Raw genomic sequence first — 22,425 nt, forward strand, 5'->3', positions numbered from 1 at the left:
GGGAAGGAAAGAATGAAGGGAGAAGGAAAGAATGAAGGGAGAGGATGGAGGAAGGAAGAAAAGGGAGGGAGGGAATGGATAGAGGAATGAAGGAAGGAGGGGGCGGGAAGGAAGGAAGGGGGAGAGAAAGAGATGAAGAAAATGGATGGAGGAAGGAATGAAGGAAGGAAGGAGGGAAAGAAGGGGAGGGGAGGGAGAGAGAGTGAAAGCAAGGGGGAGAGGGAGGGAGGGAAGGAAGAAAAGGGAGGGAGGGAATGGATAGAGGAATGAAGGAAGGAAGGGAATTGAAGGAAGGAAGGAGGGAAAGAAGGGGAGGGAGAGAGAGTGAAAGCAAGGGGGAGGGGGAGGGAGGGAAGGAAAGAATGAAGGGAGAAGGAAAGAATGAAGGGAGAGGATGGAAGAAGGAAGGAAAGGGAGGGAGGGAATGGATGAAGGAAGGAAAGAAGGGTGGGAAGGAAGGGAGAGAGAGAGAGGATAGGGATATGATTTGGTACATTCAGAAGCATCACAGAGCTGCTGGCTGATGTGGACAGGGTCGCAGAGCAGATCCTCTCTCCTCTGCCTTGGAGGATGGGGGGAGGGGCTGGACACTGTCAGAAAAGAGGAGGCATCAGAGACCTGCAAGGCGGGAGGCGAGCTGAGAAGCACAGAGGGGGCCCAGTCAGGGATGATCGGTGCAGTGGAGGGACAGTGACAGCACTGATTTTCCTGCATGGACTTCAAGAGGCAGCTGGATGCCTCTCCCTCCAGCGGCTTTCAGCTACTTCATTGAAATCCATACAGGGAGATCGGTGTTGTCACTGTCCCTCACTGCACCGATCACCTCTGACTTTGTTCCTGATACATATCATCCATGGGGGGGGGGGGTGCGTCTAACACCCCACACCATGGATGATATGCCTCTCACCTGCCCACTGGCTCCATCATCAGCACAGTGTCTGGACCAGTCACCCGACTCACTCTGCCACCATGTGAAGTGACTGGTGAGCTACTTCTGGGTCGGGATCTGAGACTGCCTCCTCCTCCACTCCCCACACTGCCACTGGACAGTGATTCTCTCACGCGCCTCCTACTGACCCCAGGCCCTTGGGCAGTGCCCAAATGGTCAGTCCACTCCTGCTTACAAGGTGTGAACCCCATTGTGCAAAACTTACCCTGTACGTTGGATTAACCTTAGATCAGCCGCAGCACCAAATATAAGACAGTACAATGTTTTCCCCCTTCTTTGTTTTTGTAAACTTTGTGTGCCAGCAATTTAAGACAAGATATTTAGCCCTGGTTCACACTGAATGCCACTCTGAAATCGCTTTGCTTCACTGGAAGTAGCACGATTTCAAAGCCGCAGGTCAGAGCGATTTCAGATGCAACTTGCCTGACATATGACTTCATGCACAGATGTCTATGCTTGTCGCATTTGAAATCTCCAAAAATAGTGCAGGAACCATTTTCAAAATCTGTGTGACTCCGAAGGAATTGTTCCGATTTGAACAGTTCCATTGCTGACAATAGGGTGCAAAATGTCATGTGATTTGAACTGTCAAATCACATGACAAGTCGCATCAGTGTGAACCAGGGTTTATCCTAATTTTGATTTCACATTGTCATATGCTGCTCCTTAAGGACTTCTGACTCTTTCAGATTCTTCACACAGCTCTGCCAGTTTCTGTCATTCAAAAACAAAAGTCAAAGATTGTGGTAAGCAGTGTCCCTTACACCAGATATCGTATGTACTCTCCAGCGCCTCAGGATATGCACAGCCAAAAGGGAAGCCAAGGGTACCAGGACAGCGACAACCAAAGGAAATGCTCCAGGGGTGCAGCCCTCCTCAGATGAGGAAATCAGCCACTGGATAGAGAAAAAACAGGTGGTGCACACACCTAGTGCATTATCCAAGGTTTATTGTAGGAGTGAAATAATAAAAACATACTCACAGACGAAGCATGTATCTAAAAAGCATAGAAAAATGACAATGGCCACAATGGCAGGCAAGGTGTTCTCACTGTCAGTGCGGTCAAATGGCTGACGCATCAACAGCGAGGCTCTTACTTTCCATTCATCATACATCAGCATCAGAGGTTGGTCATCAGCTCTGAGGAAAGGGATTTGACCCCGAAATGCGTCAGCCATTTGACCGCACTGACAGTGAGAACACCTTGCCTGCCATTGTGGCCATTGTCATTTTTCTATGCTTTTTAGATACATGCTTCGTCTGTGAGTATGTTTTTATTATTTCACTCCTACAATAAACCTTGGATAAGGCACTAGGTGTGTGCGCCACCTGTTTTCTCTCTATCCCTTACACCAGAAGCCAAATCCCCTCTCCTGAAATGCAGAGCCTTTATGAAGATCTCCATGGAGGACCGCAAAGCTTTTCTGAAAGAAGACAGCATCTGCTACAAGCGCTGTTCATGGGCATCTGACTTTAGTCCAAGGACTGTAAGGTCAGTATAAAATGCACAGAATGTTAGAGCTCAGATCACAACACCCTGGGCCATCTACATGGACTTTACAACACATTCACATGACAGGGAGAAGAAGCACACTGCTACAACCACATCAGAAATGACCTCACAGTACACTGTGCCAGTCCTCAGGATCACATAATCCTGCTCCTTGGGAGGGATATTTTACAATCCACAAAGCAAGAGCTCAGGGTAATGGTCCCCACAATAATCTTAAAGCTCAGAAGTTAGACCTAGGACAGGTCATTATTGGAAATGTTTGTCTAGAAAGCATGCACAAACTAACTTTGTTAACTGCATGCATGCCAGTATCCTAGAGAGCAGGTTCCCTTTTTTTCCATATTATTATTAATTTTAGGTTAATTACATAGTACCAATTTTGTTGCCTTTTACTTATGGAGCTGCCATAGCACTAGTTTTTGCTCCCTCTTTTTGTAATATGCATCCACTCCATTGTGAATTTTTGGAATTTATTTTTGATGGGCAGGCTCTAGCTGTCAGGGACGGCACTAGCTGTCACGAACGGTGCTCTCCCTGTGTAACGTGTGATCCGGTACCATGGTGACAGGATCCGAAGTGAAGGCTGGAGCGCAAGTCCAGCGCTGGAGCGCAAGTCCAGCCTAAAACGTCTGGGGAACGTACTTCTGGGGTACGCTCCACTTCTGCCGTACGTTCCACATGCTGACTGCCGGTGTTCTGTCCCCCGTTTTGGATTTTTGTCAATGATCCTGTGGCCAGCCTTTTGGGGAACAAGAGCGACACCATTTGGAATCGCTATACTGAATTCATATTGAGGATCTGTAAGTACATTATGGTGCACCTTTATTTATATAAGCACTAAAATTAAATATCACAGGAATGCTTTCCTTTAGTGACTACAGGAAAGCATTCCTGTGATATTTAATTTTCTTTTCTCAATATATTCACTAGATTTTTTAAAAGGAGAAGCAATAATAAAAAGCTAAGAGGTTACATTTTAAAAATAAATAATGTATATGCACACACATTTATAAAATCTTACTTTGTGGGGTACCATACAATTTAAAGTGAAGCATCTGATCTTACTTTTGTAATACTTCCTGTTGCTCTGATGTCCCATTTGAGCTCTCTGAAAATCCTATGCAAATATCAACTTTTTGTAAATTAGTGTTTGCATATGGCTCGGCATCCTCCAAACACTTAGGTCTGGCAATAGGGCACCGAGACCAAGCATTGCACAGTAGAAGGCAGAAGAAATGTTTATGCATGGCAATAATTGTAAGTACCTATCTTATTCAAGACAGCAGCCTTAAAACAAAAGTATAGCCAAAGCTTTTTGCCATACTTCTCTTGGGGGTCACAGTTAAGCATTTACTTGTGCTCTCTTGTGACCCTGAATCAGTTGACTAAAACCCCCTGTCAGCTGATGCCACAGAACTACTGCAGGCACTGAAGAAATCCATAATCTGTAATTAGGAGAAGGTAAAGGGAGGCAGTGTTCAGGCAGTTTTATTACACAGGTAGAAAGTTGAGGTGAGTGGTAGATATGCAACCTATCAAAGGCAGAAGTTGGAGGAAGGTGGCCCAAAGACACAGAGCAAATGAACAAGGACCACAAGGCTGAAATGCGTTAACATCCACTGTCTGGATATTGTGAATACTTGTTAAACACCTGCGCTCTCTGACTACAGCTGTTAGCTGTTGTGTGTAACACTACAGAGTTTATTCACTAAGACTGGAGAGTGCAAAATCTGGTGCTGCTGTGCATGGTCGGCAATTAGCTTCCATCTTCAGCTTGTTCATTTAAGCTCTAACAATAAAACATGGAAGCTAATTGGTTTATATGCAGAGCTGCACCAGATTTTGCACTCTCCAGTTTTAGTAAATCAACCCCCATGTGTGCTTACATAAAATTTCTTCCTTAATGACAGTGCTTTAAACCAACAACCAACAATTGTGCAAAATGCCAAATTACTAAATTAATATATATAATCCCCACCCCACCTCCACCTAAGAAGTGTACTTGAATCACCTCCACCAGATCATCCCCTGCAGCTATCACCTTTTGTATCACCTCCCCCTTCCTTTAGAATGTAAGCTCCATGAGCAGGACCTTCACATTCCTTCTGTACTGAATGTATTGTAATTGTACTGTCTCCCTTATATTGTAAAGCTCTGCGCAAACTGTTGGCGCTATATCAATCCTGTATAATAATAATATCTTGTTTTGACCCACTCATTTGGTAAATTACACTGTCAATTGCACTCTCTGCTATTTTAATGCTATTATGATTCTGGGTGTTTTTCCAAAATATTTTTTTTTCATGAGAGCTGCATGAGGATGGTGATTTATATTGCACTCTTCCTCCAGCTCACTGTTCATTGCAAGTTCAATGGACTGTGAGTGCAGTGATCACCACACTTGTATTCCATTGAGAACTGCAAATCTGTCTGCCATTGTAGCAGACAGGACTTGTAGTTCATATATCTACAGATCTCTTTGAATGAAAGATGCGGTTGTGCAAACTAAGCCCCGCATAGCCATATCAATTTGAAATTTAACAGCTGCTGGTGAGAAAAAAAACCCCCACACCCTATGATGAAGAACTGCTTTGGGAATGGGGGATGTGCTTAGTAGTGATGGGCCGAACACCCCCGTTTGGTTTGTGGTCAAGCATTTGAACATAATGAAAGTTTGGCTGCGAACTTCAAACAGAGGGGACAATTCACTAAGTGGTATATTACCATATCTGACAGGTGAGTGTAAAAAGATTTTTTTTAAAAACGTGGGGTCCCCCACATGTTTTTTTTTTTTTAAATGGCGTTGGAGTCCCCCCTAAAATCCATACCAGACCCTTATCCGAGCATGCAGCCCAGCATATCAGGAAGAAAGGGGGGGGATGAACCATAACAGGCCACATGCCCTTAACATGGGGGGGGGTCCCCCAAAGCACCATGTTGATGGAGAAAAGGGTGTTTTCTCCTCAACCGTGGCTGGTTTAACAAGGGGGCCCCCAGACCCCACCCCCCATGTGAATAAGTATGGGGTACATGATACCGCTACCCATTCACAAAATAAATTGTAGTGTAAAAATTACAGGAGACAGTCATTAATAACAGTGCAGCGCTCAAAATGAATTAAAGGCAGTATAAAGTCAATGCGATATCCGTGGTGCTGTCTGGATATGATGAAAACTTCCAGAATTTTACTGCTTCAAATAATAGCAATGCGCACTCACCAGAAACGCATGGATTATGCGCATGTAGGAATAATCATCCCAGATGTCAGATCCATCGAAGACCAGGTGGTGGGCATCCCTCTCACGGTGGGTCATTAGGACTCCAAATCAGGTCCAGAGGTCCCCTTAAGGTCAGTCAGGTAATCCACACTGATGGTAATGATCCCTCCTCTGGATGGTATAGGCACCTTCTCTGTGGGGGTAATAGCTCCACATAGGAGCCCAAGAAAACAGGTGCCAGAGATAGTGTAGTATGTTCTTGGATAAATTTTATTGGTCAATAACAGAACAGGGCAGTATGCACATCACAAAAATGATTAGAAGTGAAAAACATCAGTACTGACCCCAATAAAGATGGCCGTCGGGCCTCCTCGTGGCTCCGAAATGACGTCATGCTCTGCACAGCTCCTCCTATATATACATATTTTAAAGGTATTGTGGTTACCTGGAGTGTTCAAGCTGCTGCATTTATTTAAGTGCGCTCACTACAATTTGTTTTAAAATCTAGGAGACAGTCATTGACAAGTCCTTTATTAAAAATAAAAATTAAAAAAATGTCCCCGAAGTAGATCCAACATCAATCACGATGCCACGACCCAAAAGAAGAAGAAAAAAAAAAAACACGCTCTGCTCTCAATGCTGGCCTGTGGTCAGGTGCATTGCTTTGGCCAATCGCAATGCACTGTCAGGGCGCAGGGCACAGTGGTGCGTGGCGTGTTAACAGCCCACTGAATGCCCTTGCTGTTCGTGTTTGGCAAACACACAAATGGCCGATGTTCGAGTTGAACTAACGTTCGACTTGAACATACAGCCAAACCTTAGTGCTTAGCAACATGTCACACAGCCGCTGTGTAAGGGTTACCAAGTTTAGGTATTCAACAGCAGCAGGGATGACCAGTTCAATGTAGCTGTATTTAGGAAACTGGAATCCAAGTAAGATTAAAATAAAGTTTATTAATGCATACAACACAAATCCAACACCAAGAGACCATAGGCAAAGTAAAAGTGCGAATTAACCACTTCAATATTGGGCACTTTTACCCCCTTTCTGCCCAGGCCAATTTTCAGGTTTCAGCGCTCTCACACTTTGAATGACAATTGCGCGGTCATGCAGCACTGTACCCAAACTAAAATTTGACAATTTTGTTCACACAACTAGAGATTTCTTTTGGTGGTATTCAATTACCGCTGGGGTTTTTATTTTTTGCTAAATTAACAAAAAAAGACTGAAAATTTTGAAAAAAAACACGTTTCTTTGTTTCTGTTATAAAAGTTTACAAATAAATAATTGTTCTTCATAAATTTAGGCCAAGATGTATTCTGCTACATTTCTTTGGTGAAAATAACCCAAATCAGTGTTTATTATTTAGTCTTTATGAAAGTTATAGAGTTCACAAACTATAGTATAGATCTGAAAATTGATCAATCCTGAAGTACTGACGACCAGTCTAATTTCTTGAGGTCCAAAAATGTTAGAATAGTACAGAAATCCCCCAAATGACCCCTTTTTGCAAAGTAGACAGTCCAACGTATTTCATAAGAGGCATGGTGAGTTTTTTGAAGCTGTATTTTTTTTGTCATAATTTTTCAGAAAATGAAGAAATTAAAAAATTATTTTCACAATTTTTTTTACATACTGTCACCAGTGCAGTACAGTGTCATCATATAACTTGTGTGGCGGTGATCAGGAACACTTTCATTTTTGTATTTTTTATTCCATTTTTTCTCTTTCTTTAAGATTTTTTTTCCATACTACACTATAACCAAAGTAGTACCATAGTAACATAGTACTACTTTGGGGAAGTGATCGGTATTTTTTATTTATTTTTTTTTACACAATTTTATTGCTTATAGCAAAGAATTTATTTGCTATAATCAAGCATTTGAATGAAATCGATTCATTCAGCTTTTTTTGTTGTGATTAGCTGTGATTTGCCACGGCTAATCACATGACACAGATGGGCTGTGACTGGCCCAGACTGTGCAAGTGATCACTGTGACCATTCACAGCTAGACACTTGTATACAATGGATGGCATGAAAGGAAGCCATCCATTGTATACAACTGTCATGTGGCCTGCTGTGATTGGTCACAGCAGATCACATGTACTGGCAACAAGGCCAGCACACAGATCTGTCATTGGCCGTGTCCGAGGTACATGGCCAGTGACAGATCTTGCCAGCCCTGCAGGCACGCGCAATGCGCGATCCAGGAAGGACGTCATATGACACCCTCCCGGAGGGACAAGAGGTTTGCCCCGCCGTCATATTACCTTAGGCGGGAAGTGGTTAAACATGACAGTGGAGCAAAACCAAACCAACAACCCAACTATACCCACTGTATACAAATGGAAGGAAGCTTACATAAACAGTTCATGAGCAGGCCTGGGACTGGGAACAAGGGGAGCAGGGATGGGGGTAACAGGATACAAGGTAATGGATAATGACAGGAATCAGCGGGCAGGTATATGGCTAACAAGCAAACCACTGAAGCAATGGTACAAATCAAGAGAAGGGTTATATATCTTCCCAGCAGCCAGCATCAGGCCTTGTTACTGGAATCTATTGGCTGCAGAGAGACACCCGCTGGTGACCACTGGAACTGACTGTGCTCTTCAGCTCTTTGAACCACAGTGCCACCAGCAGATGGTTCAGGTCTTGACATGCTGTGGACAAATCTGCTGCTCCCAATTTGACATCCATGTGGGTAGGGGTGCATATAAATGTGTGCACCTGAATTCACACTGTTTGAATTCGGGGGCATGCACCTGCATGCACCCACACAAATGTCAAATTCAGAACTACAAATTCCAGAAAGTTGATCCAGCAGAGGATTATGGGAGAACTCATATAGCTTCAGATGGGCTTGCTTTCTTGGGCCAGGGATATTAAAGAGGAAGGATGGAGGCTGCAGAACGGCAGCCCCCGTCCACATTGGTACTCGGTGACCCAGCCAGCCAGTAATAATGACACAAAGCTCGTTTATCTGCACAGCTGCCCTGCAGATCCTCACACTGAGTGTTCACAGCCGATCTTCACTACCCAGCGATCTTTACAGCCCATTTCAGCATCCTCGGTCACAGCTGTCAGCGTACCACCAGCCTGTTGTATCACTGCATTTTCCCCTGTGAAGTTATAAAGAACTGCTCAGCTCATCGTGAAGTGCCAGAGACTACATTTGTACCAGGATTTGTGAGAGTACCTTTCTGTTTACCCAATTGTATAAAAACAATGCTAGGTTTATCCAAATCAATCAAGGATCCTTGTTTGCTGTTCTCCAAGTTCTGTCTGCAGATCAGACTTTGCCATTCTTCATTACTTTTCACCTTTAAGGGGCCCCAACATGCTAGCAGAAGATACTATCCCCAGCCTTTGGATTGACTGTATTCCATATACGCAATTGCTTATCGCTTATTTAAAGGGGCATTCCTTCTTTACACAACCATTCATAAAAAGGCATTCACAAGGTTCCATTGTGTTGCACCAGTGGTCACAAGGGAGCTGGCGGTTTTCTTAAGCCTCTCCCCCCCAACCAGTGTTGCATTCTCAACAGGCACCATTGATACACAGTGGTTATGCACAGTCTACTGACCACTTGCCTACTGTGCACTTTTACCACCGTCCTGCCCAGGCCAATTTTCAGCTTTCATCACTGTTGCACTTTGAATGACAATTGCGCGGTCATGCAACACTGTACCCATGTGAATTTTTTTCACACAAATATACATTTCTTTTGGTGGTATTTAATCACCACTGGGTTTTTTATTTTTTGCACTATAAATGACAAAAGAGCGAAAATTTGGAAAAAAAAATTTGCACTGATAGGCTGCACTGATTTGGCGGCACTGATAAGCGGCAATGATGGGCTCTGATGGGCACTAATAGCACTGAAGCACACTTACTGGTGGCACTGACCGGCAGCACTAATAGGTGGCACTGAATGACACCACTGCTGGGCAGCGCTGTTGGGAACTGATGGGCAGCACTATAGGGCACTGATGGGCAGTACTGTTTGGCACTGCTGGGTAGCACTGCTGGGCAGCCCTGTTGGGCACTTTTGGGGCTGCACTGATAATCAGTGCCCTGATTATCAGTGCAGATGTCTCCTTTTGACAGCTGCCGGTTATTGGCAGTACTTTCCTCAAACTGTGACAGCTGATGACCTGCAAGTGCATTTACATGGTGGTCAGCTGTGATTGGACACAGCTGATAAAGTGGTAAAAGGCTGCTGTGATTGGCCCTTTACCGTGTCATGTGATCAGCTGTGTCCAAAAGACACAGCGATCACAGACAGTGCCGGGTATGCGCTGCTGGTGGCACGCAGTGGGCGCATTCTGGGAAGACATCATATGATGCCCTCCCAGAACTGGACGACCATGCGGTGGCCACATTCAGCTATAACATGGTAGGGAAGTGGTTAAGCTTTGTGTTACTATTGCTTAGTCTCTCAAACTGTGTACATTTGTGCAGATCACAGAATGTAACCTGACTAAAAATGTCAATTCTTTGCAACTGTGTAACAGCTGAGGAAAGATTGGGTATTTGTGTGTACATTGTGCTAAAATACCAACCCTACAGAAATATTCCGCAGACTGTTACTTCACTAAACAAAACTGCTAATTCTTTGCAACTGTTAAGGAGCTGTTAGTGGTGCTAAGCTGAGCAGAGAATGTCACCTGGCCAAAAAAATATAAATTGTTTGCAACTGTGACAATGTAACAGCGCTAATGCAATGATCAACGTAATGGGCCCAGTATGAGATGGTAATGGTGGCAGGCCTACAGCTCTGGCAGTAGATGTTAACAGTGCCAGTCCAGCAGTAATAAAACCAGGTGTTAATGGTGACTAGGTGTGCCCATTAAATTTCACCCAGTCATACACTGGCTGGGTATGACCACCTGAAATGGCTGGAGACTCTTCTGGTCTGCCTCAGGCAATCCTGTAAGCCAAGGTACCTATCCAGGAAGCTCTGTTCCACCAAGTTGGAGACATTTGGCAGGCAAGGCATATGTGAAGTTTCCGTGTAGAAGGGCAGACAGCAGATTGGTACCACTGTCACAAACAGTCTTTCCTGGAAAACAATGGCATGCGGTTAACCACCTCTGGGCTTGATCCTGCAGAGTTGACAGAATGGTAAAAGATAAGCTCATTAAAAATAAATAAATAAATAATTATAATAATAAATGCAAATTTGTTTGCATGTAAAAAAAAATGTGCATTTATTATTTTTGGAGTCTGTAAAGCATTGCAACGGTGATCAGCAGATTGCTGGTGCCATGAAGGTCTCCTGCCGACTGTCAGTTTAATCTGTGTCTTTGTACGAGCAGACAGTTTAACACTGACAGGGAGACTCAATGAACTACCACAGTACTGTGACAAGAGTTTCATAACTTTCTGGTAAACCACTAAGTAATAGTGCTGCAACATGACAATCTTCTTTTTATTCTCTTACACCTCTCAGGTGTTCAACCATTTCCAAGGTGTGCCTTATGTAATCCTGCATATCCTTACCTTTCATCAGCTTGGTTTGGTATAGCTTGCTAATCAAATACAGATTATTGCTGAGATTAGCTCTTTCATGCACCTTTTGTAATCCTTCCCACATTTCTTTAGCAGTTTCTTACTTACTTACAGTATATGTATGATTTGATCATCTTCTTTGCTAAGGGAGATTGTGCTCAGAGCTTTGTGATCTTTCTCTGTCCACTCGTCTGAAGGGTGTTCTGGCCTGACCTCATTTATACATTTCCACATACCTTCTCTTATTTCTCAGCATTTTCATTTTGAATTTCCAAGACTGGTAGTTCAAGTTTCTCAAATTTGCAAATGAAAGCTTTGTTGCAGCTGTGTTACTGGCCATTTTATTTTCTGTTGCAGTCTTCTTTCTGTTGCTGTATCTTGCATGTATTTGCTGTAGCTGGCTATCACTGGGCCCATAACCTATTAGAAATGCTGGTTATATCCCTACAAATCTGACAGAGCACAGTCCACATGTGTTTTTCTGCTTCGCTGCAAGAAGGAAACCGTTAACCTTATTCAGAGAAAAGACATAGAACATATCATAGATGCAGCTACAAACTTATAAACACTGCCATCTACTGGTTGAAGAATATATCTCTACTGAATACTGATGTAGTTGTTGCACAAAATACATGAACACTGTATTCCAATGTTTTACCTGCAATTTTTTAAGTTTGCTACAGGGTTTATTTAAAGTTCACCTAGACTCAGTCAGCCATATCCTTTAACCACTTGAGCCCCAGAGGATTTACCCCCCTTAATGACCAGGCCTTTTTTTGCTGTTTGGCGCTGCACTAATTCAAATGATAATTGCGCGGTCATGCAATGCTGTACCCAAACAAAATTTACGTCCTTTTCTTCACACAAATGGAGCTTTCTTTTGGTGGTATTTGATCACCTGTGCGCTTTTTATTTTCTGCGCTATAAACAAAAAAAAACGAAAATTTTGAAAAAAAACAATTTTTTCTACTTTCAGCTATAAAAAATATATCGTAAACTCAAAGTTAGTCATAAATTTAAGCCAAAATGTATTCTGCTACATGTTTTTGGTAAAAAAAATCCCAATAAGTGTATATTGATTGCTTTGTGTGAACGTTATAGCGTCTACAAACTATGGTATAGATACTGTAATTTATGCCTTTTTTTGCTATACAGCGCTGCACTAATTCAAATGATAATTGCGCGGTCATGCAATGCTGTACCCAAACAAAATGTACGTCCTTTTTTTCACACAAATAGAGCTTTCTTTTGGTGGTATTTGATCACCTGTGCGCTTTTTATTTTCGGCGCTATAAACAAAATAACACGAAAATCTTGAAAAAAAAACAATTTTTTCTACTTTCAGCTATAAAAAATATATCGTAAACTCAAAGTTAGTCATAAATTTCAGCCAAAATGTATTCTGCTACATGTTTTTGGTAAAAAAAATCCCAATAAGTGTATATTGATTGCTTTGTGTGAACGTTATAGCGTCTACAAACTATGGTATAGATACTGTAATTTATGCCTTTTTTTGCTATACAGCGCTGCACTAATTCAAATGATAATTGCGCGGTCATGCAATGCTGTACCCAATCAAAATTTACGTCCTTTTTTTCACACAAATAGAGCTTTCTTTTGGTGGTATTTGATCACCTGTGCGCTTTTTATTTTCGGCGCTATAAACAAAAAAAACACGAAAATCTTGAAAAAAAAACAATTTTTTCTACTTTCAGCTATAAAAAATATATCGTAAACTCAAAGTTAGTCATAAATTTCAGCCAAAATGTATTCTGCTACATGTTTTTGGTAAAAAAAATCCCAATAAGTGTATATTGATTGCTTTGTGTGAACGTTATAGCGTCTACAAACTATGGTATAGATACTGTAATTTATGCCTTTTTTTGCTATACAGCGCTGCACTAATTCAAATGATAATTGCGCGGTCATGCAATGCTGTACCCAATCGAAATTTATGTCCTTTTTTTCACACAAATAGAGCTTTCTTTTGGTGGTATTTGATCACCTGTGCGCTTTTTATTTTTGGCGCTATAAACAAAAAAACACGAAAATCTTGAAAAAAAAACAATTTTTTCTACTTTCAGCTATAAAAAATATATCGTAAACTCAAAGTTAGTCATAAATTTCAGCCAAAATGTATTCTGCTACATGTTTTTGGTAAAAAAAATCCCAATAAGTGTATATTGATTGCTTTGTGTGAACGTTATAGCGTCTACAAACTATGGTATAGATACTGTAATTTATGCCTTTTTTTGCTATACAGAGCTGCACTAATTCAAATGATAATTGCGCGGTCATGCAATGCTGTACCCAATCGAAATTTACGTCCTTTTTTTCACACAAATAGAGCTTTCTTTTGGTGGTATTTGATCACCTGTGCGCTTTTTATTTTTGGCGCTATAAACAAAAAAACACGAAAATCTTGAAAAAAAAACAATTTTTTCTACTTTCAGCTATAAAAAATATATCGTAAACTCAAAGTTAGTCATAAATTTCAGCCAAAATGTATTCTGCTACATGTTTTTGGTAAAAAAAATCCCAATAAGTGTATATTGATTGCTTTGTGTGAACGTTATAGCGTCTACAAACTATGGTATAGATACTGTAATTTATGCCTTTTTTTGCTATACAGAGCTGCACTAATTCAAATGATAATTGCGCGGTCATGCAATGCTGTACCCAATCGAAATTTACGTCCTTTTTTTCACACAAATAGAGCTTTCTTTTGGTGGTATTTGATCACCTGTGCGCTTTTTATTTTTGGCGCTATAAACAAAAAAACACGAAAATCTTGAAAAAAAAACAATTTTTTCTACTTTCAGCTATAAAAAATATATCGTAAACTCAAAGTTAGTCATAAATTTCAGCCAAAATGTATTCTGCTACATGTTTTTGGTAAAAAAAATCCCAATAAGTGTATATTGATTGCTTTGTGTGAACGTTATAGCGTCTACAAACTATGGTATAGATACTGTAATTTATGCCTTTTTTTGCTATACAGCGCTGCACTAATTCAAATGATAATTGCGCGGTCATGCAATGCTGTACCCAATCGAAATTTACGTCCTTTTTTTCACACAAATAGAGCTTTCTTTTGGTGGTATTTGATCACCTGTGCGCTTTTTATTTTTGGCGCTATAAACAAAAAAACACGAAAATCTTGAAAAAAAAACAATTTTTTCTACTTTCAGCTATAAAAAATATATCGTAAACTCAAAGTTAGTCATAAATTTAAGCCAAAATGTATTCTGCTACATGTTTTTGGTAAAAAAAATCCCAATAAGTGTATATTGATTGCTTTGTGTGAACGTTATAGCGTCTACAAACTATGGTATAGATAATTTGAAATTTACACAGCTTTTACTTTCTGACCGCCCATCACATCTCTTGAGGTGCTAAAATACCAGGATAGAACAAACACCCCCAAATGACCCCTTTTTGGAAAGCAGACACCCTAAGCTATCTGCTGAGAGACATATTGTGTCCATGGAAGATTTATTTTTTTTCCACAAGTTTCTGGAAAATGACAAAAACTTTTTTTTTGTTTTTTTTTTTACACAAAATTGTCATTTAAATGATTTATTTCTTGCACAAGCCATGGGTATATGTGGAATTATACCCCAAAATACATTCTGCTACTTCTACCGAGTATGAGGATACCACACATGTGACACTTTTTGGGAGCCTAGCCACATACAGGAGCCTGAAATCCAATGAGCACTTTGAAAGCCTGAAAGTGCGTAACTTCTTCATTTCACTTCCCCACTACCTATCACAGTTTTGGAGGCCCTGACATGCCAGGATAGCACCAAACCCCCCCAAATGACCCCTTTTTGGAAAGTAGACACTCCAAGGAATTTAAAAAGAGGCATGGTAAGTATTTTGCAGATCTAATTTTTTCTCACAAGGTTTTGAAATATAAAAAAGAAAAGAAAAAATATATTTTTATTTTCTTTCTTCATTTTCCAAAAACTTGTGGTAAAAAAATAAATTCTTCTATTGATTCAACATGCCTCTCAGCAAATAGTTTGGGGTGTCTACTTTCCAAAAAGGGGTCATTTTGAGGGGTGGGGGCATTTTATGCCCAGCATTAGAGGTTTATGCCACACATCACTCACTCTTCTAACCACCTGAAGACCAAGCCTTTTCTGACACTTTTTGTTCACATTAAAAAAATCTGTATTTTTGCTAGGAAATTAAAGTGAACCCCCAAACATTATATATTTTCTTAGAGCAGACACCCTAGTAAATAAAATGGTGGGTGGTGCAATTTTTTATCTCACATATTACTTACACAGCGATTTTTCAAACGCAATTTTTTTGAAAAATATACACTTTTTTAATTTTAATGCACAAAATTACAATATATTGGCCAATTATTTGGTATGATATAAAAGATGATGCTATGCTGAGTAAATAGATACCAAACATGACATGCTTTAAAATTACGCATGCCCTGTGCAATGGCGACAAACTGCATACATTTTTAATATCTATAGGCAACGATTTAAAAGCCTTTACAAGCTACCATTTTAGATTTACAGAGGAGGTCTAGAGCTATAATTACTGCCCTTGTTCTGACGTTCGTGGCGATACCTCACATGCATGGTGCAATCGCTGTTTCCATACTGGGAAAGGGTCAACGCTCACGGACGCAGGTGTGCGCGTGCGCGGATGGGCGAGGGTCCTTTTTTTTTTTCTTTTTTTTTTTTTTCTTTTTTTCTGATTTATTTAATTATTTTTACACTGTCCCTTTAATTTATTTATTTTTTAATCACTTTTAATGCTATCTCAGGGAGGGGGAGGGGGGGCCATTTTCTCCCGCTGCTTGTAAAGGCAATTCTGCAGCTAATTAACCACTAGGAATGCTTTTACATGAAAGCCCATTGCCGGCTGAAAAAAATAAAACCAGGATGATGCCTGCAGCTGCAGGCATCACCCTGGTATAACCATTCAAAGTCCAGTGATGTACCAATACGTCACTGGTCCTTGTTGGGTGTATATGCTATGTTCTTTTTTTCTTTATGCAGCCTGTGGGCTGAATGAAAAAAAAGAGAAGAAATCTCTGCCAGAAAAAGTGTGTGGTATGCCCACCATTAGAAACCTCCCTCAATCCACCCACTTCTAATGGTGGGCACATATGAAATGTGCCAACAAATATAAAATATATATGCCGAAGCATGGGGGCCATCCACCCACTGGCCACCCCAGGCCCCCATGCTTTGGCATACATTCTCTTTTTTTTAACTGCGGATGAAAAATCTCATCCGACAGCACTGCACACACCTACTTATGTCTATTCTGAAAGCAAGACCCTGTTGCTGTCATAATAAACAGGTCAGTGCTGCAGTTTGACGTTCCTGCAAAGAAATCAACAATGGTTAACAATAAAACATAAACTCAATAAAACAACTTTATAAGGAAAACTGTGTGGTGGTATGCCCACCATTAGAAACCTCCCTCAATCCACCCACTTCTAATGGTGGGCACACATGAAATGTGCCAACAAATATAAAATATATATGCCGAAGCATAGGGGCCATCCACCCACTGGCCACCCCAGGCCCCCATGCTTTGGCATATATTCTCTTTTTTTTAACTGCGGATGAAAAATCTCATCCAACAGCACTGCACACACCTACTTATGTCTATTCTGAAAGCAAGACCCTGTTGCTGTCAGAATAAACAGGTCAGTGCTGCAGTTTGACGTTCCTGCAAAGAAATCAACAATGGTTAACAATAAAACATAAACTCAATAAAACAACTTTATAAGGAAAAGTGTGTGGTGGTATGCCCACCATTAGAAACCTCCCTCAATCCACCCACTTCTAATGGTGGGCACATATGAAATGTGCCAACAAATATAAAATATATATGCCGAAGCATAGGGGCCATCCACCCACTGGCCACCCCAGGCCCCCATGCTTTGGCATATATTCTGTTTTTTATAACTGCGGATGAAAAATCTCATCCAACAGCGCTGCCCACGCTGACTTATGTCTATTCTGAGAGCAAGTTCCTGTTGCTGTCAGAATAAACAGGTCAACGCTGCAGCTGAAAGCATTCCTGCAAACAGAAATGGTTAACAATAAAACAACAATAAACCAGTGAAAGTCGAACAATCACAAAAATGACAACAACAAAAAAAACTATAACTATTTTTGGTTTTTATATTTTTTTATTTTTTTGGGGGGTATTTGTACTTTTATTTATTTTTTTTATTTTTTTAACTTTTTTTTTCCAAACTTCAAACATTTAAACAGCTGGTAGGGTCTCTCCAAATGCGATAGCCAGTTTCCTGACTACCTAACATCTTTTGAGACCCTGTGTAAATGTGCCCTGATCTGTGCCGTGCTGTACCCTATACTAATAGTTCACTAGTGTATGGTAGAGGCGGAAGCAGGGCTTGATGCAGAGGCCAGGTTGGCCAGGACAGGAGGGACAACAATAGCGGCTGTCACGCCTAATTCCACGTTTGCTGCAGACACGACATATTTTTTGGGGTCTTCTTTGGGTTGGGGTACCAGGAATGGTATCGAGAAAATGTCTCTCATGCAGACGGCTAACTGCATCTGGGAGAGGGATTTGGGGCGCAGCACCTTCTGGATACAAAAGGGCCCTGATGTTCTCTAACTGGAAATTTAGGTATGATCCACTATGTCCAGTTGCTTTATAGAGAACAAAAGCATTATATAGAGCCAATTGAAATAAATAAACTGACACTTTTATGTACCAGCGTTTGGATTTTCGGGAAACTAAATACGGCTGCATCATCTGGTCATTGAAGTCCACCCCTCCCATGTTAAGGTTATAATCGTGGACACAGAGGGGCTTCTCAACAACACCAGCTGCCGTGGTAATTTGGACGGTCGTATCTGCGTGAATGGAAGACAGGAGGTAAACATCCCGTTTGTCCTTCCACTTCACTGCGAGCAATTCTTCATTTCTCAAGCAGGCTTTTTCCCCCTTTTTAAGACGGGTATTTACAAGCCGTTGGGGGAAGCCTCGGCGATTAGATCGCACAGTGCCACATGTGCAAATTCCCAAATTGAACAAATGTCTAAATAGTGGCACGCTTGAATAAAAATTGTCCACGTATAAGTGGTACCCCATATGGAAATAGGATGACGCCAAGTCCCAAACTATCTTGCCACTGCTCCCCATGTAGTCTGGGCATCCGGGGGGCTCCAAGTAACTATCTTTTCCCTCGTAAATCCGAAACTTACATGTATAGCCTGTTGCCCTCTCACAGGTCTTATACATCTTGATCCCATATCTGGCACGCTTGCTGGGGAGATATTGTTTGATTACAAGGCGGCCAGAATATTGAATGAGGGACTCATCGATGCAGATGTTTTTCTGGGGAGTATACACATTTGCAAATTTTTGGTTAAAGTGATTTACGAGGGGCCGAATTTTGTGGAGCCGGTCAAATTCAGGGTCACCCTGAGGACGACTGAGTGAGTTGTCGTAGAAGTGCATAAAACGCCTTATCGTCTCATATCTATGCCTGGCCATGGCAGCAGAGAACACGGACATGTGAACAAGAGGGTCGGTGGACCAATACAACCGCAATTGATTTTTATCATTAATGCCCATGTTGAGGGTTAGGCCCAAAAAAAACTTTAAATTCGGAAACCGTAATGGGTTTCCATGCGAATGGTCTGGCAAGGTTTGAATTTGGGTTGGCGGCGATAAATTGGCGTGCATATAAATTGCTTTGATCCACAATCAATGCATAAAGATCTTCTGTGAAAAACAGCTCAAAAAAATTAAGGGGAGTATTTAAATTTGCTGTTTCCACCTGAATTCCGGGTTGGGCAGTGAATGGGGGAAGTACGGGTGCTGCAGAATTTGTGGGCTGCCAATCGGGATTTGCAAGCACATCCGGAAGGACACTAGGGGCTCTACGGGCCTGTCTGCGAATTCTTGGTGGCCGCGGGACACTACTTGTGCTCGCCACCGCACCAGCTTGTACTGCACTTATGGGACTCGCCACGTCACCAAGTGATACTGCAGTGCTGGTATGCCTACGACCAGGACGTACTAGGCCGCTGGTGCTCGCCAGTTCACCAAAAGATACTGCGGCACTAGTACTGGCACTCTGCTGCATATGAGAGTCATCATGCATTTGTACCACCTCAGCAACCTGTGAATGGGATCGGGTACGCCTGACCTTAGCAGGGACCACTTCCTCGTCATCTGAGCTAGCTGTCAGGGTGCCGCTGCTGTCTATAGGTTCGTATTCTGAGCCTGGTTCTGCCAGTGAGTTTTCCCCTTCGCTCTCACTTGACATGCTCAGAATCCTATAGGCCTCTTCACTAGTGTACCTTTGCTTAGACATTTTGGCCACTAAATTTACAGGTACCTAGTGCGACTCACGGGAAAAAGAGCACCTGGCTGTCAGGGACTGCTTGAACCGCTACAAAAAATTTACCGACAAGTGCTAACAGATATCAGGCCTGATTCTGTGAACACTGCGGTTTTGTGTGTAATATGTATCAAGTGACAGTTATCTACTGACACTGCACTTGCCGGGGGAGAAGGGGGGGCGTAGGGGCTAAACGCAGGTGCTGGCAGGTGTTGGGGCTGATCCCGCTAACACTGCGTTTTTGGGGATACTAAAGTAATGTGAATGCTGGTATAGCGCTGATCTGATCAAAGATATTGATCCAATCAGACACTATACTAGCAATGAAGGTTTAGCGTGCAAGTAAGCGTGTTCCTGGCAATCAAGGGGTCAAATGTGATTATTTGTGTACTAGCGGGCAAACTGGTGCTATCTGGGAGGGGCGCTAAAACTATCGGAAGTCACCAGTACCAAGTCACCAGTACCAATACAGTGATCAGTAAAAATCTGTTCACTGTAATCAATGACACTGGTGACAGGGCAGTGAAGGGGTTAACTGGGGGGGGGGGCGATCAAGGGGTTAAATGGGATTACTGATGTACTGGCGGGTAAACTGGCGCTATCTGGGAGGGGCGCTAACACTATTGGAAGTCGCCAGCGACATTGATACAGTGATCAGTAAAAATTGGTTCACTGATCAGTGACACTGGTGACAGGGCAGTGAAGGGGTCAACTCAGGGGGGGGGGGGGCGCGATCAAGGGGTTAGACGGGACTACTGGTGTATTAGCGGGCAATCTGGCGCTATCTGGGAGGGGCGCTAACACTAACGGAAGTCGCCTGCGACACTGATACAGTGATCAGTAAAAATTGGTTCACTGATCAGTGACACTGGTGACAGGGCAGTGAAGGGGTCAACTCAGGGAGGGGGGGGGCGATCAAGGGGTTAGACGGGACTACTGGTGTATTAGCGGGCAATCTGGCGCTATCTGGGAGGGGCGCTAACACTAACGGAAGTCGCCAGCGACACTGATACAGTGATCAGTAAAAATTGGTTCACTGATCAGTGACACTGGTGAGAGGGCAGTGAAGGGGTCAACTCAGGGGGGGGGGGGCGATCAAGGGGTTAGACGGGACTACTGGTGTATTAGTGGGCAATCTGGCGCTATATGGGAGGGGCGCTAACACTATCGGAAGTCGCCAGCGACACTGATACAGTGATCAGTAAAAATCGCTTCACTGATCAGTGACACTGGTGACAGGGCAGTTAAGGGGTTAACTGGGGGGGTGGGGGGGGGAATTAAGGGGTTAAATGGCTTTATTGGTGTACTGGGGGGCAAACTGGCGCTATCTGGGAGGGGCGCTAGCACTATTGGAAGTCGCCAGCGACACTGATACAGTGATCAATAAAAATCGCTTCACTGATCAGTGACACTGGTGACAGGGCAGTGAAGGGTTAACTGGGGGGGGGCAATCAGGGGGTTAAATGTGTCCTAGACTGTGTTCTAACTGTCAGTGTGCTGTTTTACTCACGTTTAAATGTCTCTTCTTCTGTGTCTGGAACGGAATGTGTCCAGGCAGAGAAGAATGACATCATATCCTGCCCTGTGTAAATATCAACACAGGACAGGATAGGACAGGGACCGATCATCCGATTTCAGCCAGAAATCACTGGCTGAAATCTAATGATTGATCCCTCCTGGATCGAATCGGATCACCCGCGGGTCGGCGGGAGCGCGCACGCGCGCCCCCTGCCGGCGAAAGTGTCGGGAGCGCGGAACCCGTTTTTAAACGTGGTTTTGCGCTCCACTGCCGCCCTGCACACGTATATACACAGTGGCAGGGCGGCAAGCGGTTAAGCACTGTGAGAGAAGTAATTTGTAAACGGTACAGAACTAACAATAAGCATTCTGCGGATGTTTTGTTTGCTTAGGCCTACTTTTGACCAATTGCATCCTATAGTCATTTGTGTCTTAATGAAGCTCTTCCTGTTCCTACATCATCTAATGACATCATCAATAAATTCCAATATATAACATCAGAAGCAGTGATGGGTAAGGTATGCTTACCAAACTCCTGTGGGGCCCGAAGAGCAGAATGTGCCTAGGCACTGTCACATGTAAGGAAGCAGTCTACTAAGGAAGGAATTGTATACTAAACATATATTTTTTATTATTTGTTTTGGCACATTACTGACTGCTGTGGTGTTTAGTAAAACTTTTACATTCATTCAGCCTGGACACCAGTGTTATGTAACTTCCAGCAAAGAATCTTACAGTCCCTACTCCGCTACACTGATCATAGCAGGTTGTTTACTGTATACACAGAATACAAAGTGTTCTGTGAATGGAGAAGGTACGGATGAATATCATGATCTCCCCTCTTCCAAACACAGAAAACCTTGCATTCTGTGAAAAGAATGCAAGACATTTTGTAAACTGAGGTGTACAGTGAGCGACCAACTATGATCAATATAGTAGAACAGGCACTGTAAGGCTCCATTCACATCTGAGTGTAGCGCTTTTCTGCGCATATTTTTTACCGCACTTTTTGCACGTTTTTTCTGTGTTTTCATACAGCGTTTTTAGCCGTTTTTGAGCTTTGGTGTTTTTTTTTATTAGCCAATAGAGAAAAATATCATTTGTTGCTAGGTTTTTCTGCTTCAGCTTTTCCATCAGCTTTTATTTCTTTTTTTTTTAATTATTAATTTATTAATAATTTGTTTTTTGTTAGAGTAAGGGGTTAGAGTTAAGGTTAGGGTTAGGATGTGGTGTTAGAGTTTGGGTTGGGGTTAGTATTTTATTATCATTAGTTTTTTGTTTTGTTGGGGTTAGAGTGATGATGATGATGATAATAATAATAATAATATTAATAATAA

Source organism: Staurois parvus, unplaced genomic scaffold, assembly GCF_062004578.1.
Source record: "Staurois parvus isolate SC_StPar_1 unplaced genomic scaffold, SC_StPar_1.0 ptg000474l, whole genome shotgun sequence".
Classification (NCBI taxonomy): Eukaryota; Metazoa; Chordata; class Amphibia; order Anura; family Ranidae; genus Staurois; species Staurois parvus.